The following is a 1,477-nucleotide window of genomic DNA, read 5'->3' as shown; positions in this document are numbered from 1 at the left end:
TTAAACAGTTAAGGTTCTCCTGATGTGTAACAAAAAAAAGTTAGTAAGAGCTACAGGGGGCGGGATAAACTTCAATTGGTTAAGAGATGCCGGATATGCAAATGTTTTGACTGAAGGACTTGTAAGCTAGATAATTGAAATCAGAGTATAAGTAAATATGTAGAAAGACACATGTTATGTAATTAGAAACACACATAACACATTTCAGAAAACAGTTTGGTGTTTGGGAATGATATTGGTAACTTTGTTGAGTGATTTGTATTTTTTTATTGTGTATGATAAAGGTCACTACAACTTGTAATGGGTGCTCGTAACATGTGCTCTTTAATCAACACATTTTCTGGTTAAGACTATACTTTCAGGGATCATTTCTATAGTTTTTAACTGTCGAAATGTGCTCTAAAGTGTACAAACTTACCAATCACAATGAAGAGTACAAGTGTTTCTTTCTGAGCGTGAAGTGGACTTACAGTGCTGCTTCTTATTGTAGCTGCTGTTAGTTGTTGATGACCGTTCTTTGCTTTTAATTTAAAGGCAAGGAGGAAAGAAACACAAGCTGAGTGATTGTTTTATTGGATGTAAATAATAGAGCATCTTGTGCAATGAATATGTATGGTCTCCATAAGATGTCTTGAAACATAAAAATATAGTGCTTTTGATAGTCTTTTCCCTGGGCTGTACAGTTAGAATTTCTGGGGTCTGCCTACACTATTTAATTAAAAGCCGAAATGGTTGTTTCTAAATTAACAAATGCATTCATTATCAGGATGGTTTTTTGCTTTTACTTATTTTTATACCCACCCTGTCAAGGATGCCAATAGGGGCCCACTCAGGTGTAAAGGGGATGGAATTAAAAAGGTGGAACGTGGCAAAGTGTTTTGATCAGTGGACAGTCTGAAACAGGATGAAGTAATCGTCTCTTAGAGTCTCAGATACCGTAGTAAGATCTTAATGGGCTTAACCACTTGCCGACTGCTGGGCGTCCATGGATGTCCTGGGTTTTATGGTGGTATATCTGAATGATGCCTGAAGCTCCAGGCATCATTCAGATATTGGCGTTTTCAGCCGGTGATTTCCTACACCATAAGAATGATCATATCGGCTAGTCAGTGCTTCTACCGACTCACCTCTGCGATCGGTGAGTCGGAGAACGGATCCGCCGGCCCCGGATGTCCACCATAGAGATTTCCGACGGACCGGATGGTCGCCGGAGTCTCTATGATCGTTGGAGGCCGAGCGCGTTGTTATGACGTCACGCCTAGCCTCTGCTTTAAAAAAAAACAGCGCCGCCTTGGCTGGGAAGCAGTGATTTTTTTTTTTTAATTATTTTAGGCTTCCCAGCCTAGAGGTGAGATATGGGGTCTTATTGACCCCATATCTCACTGTAAGGAGGTCCTGTCATGCCATATTCCTATTACAAGGGATGTTTACATCATTCCTTGTAATAGGAATAAAAGTGATCAAATCAATTTTTTTT

The 1,477-nt window shown here is 39.7% G+C and overlaps 1 non-coding gene across 1 annotated transcript; it reads left to right on the top strand.

Annotated features, from left to right (window-relative positions):
• The first annotated feature begins 346 nt into the window (after positions 1-346).
• LOC141130898 (small nucleolar RNA U3) lies at positions 347-565 on the top strand. The gene has a single exon (XR_012242540.1). It is a non-coding gene; the product is annotated as a small nucleolar RNA U3 (small nucleolar RNA).
• The last annotated feature ends 912 nt before the right edge of the window (positions 566-1,477 follow it).

This window comes from Aquarana catesbeiana, linkage group LG02 (genome assembly GCF_042186555.1).
Source record: "Aquarana catesbeiana isolate 2022-GZ linkage group LG02, ASM4218655v1, whole genome shotgun sequence".
Taxonomy (NCBI): Eukaryota; Metazoa; Chordata; class Amphibia; order Anura; family Ranidae; genus Aquarana; species Aquarana catesbeiana.
Note: the sequence above shows the minus strand (reverse complement) of the source record. Positions and strands in the feature narration are given on the sequence as shown.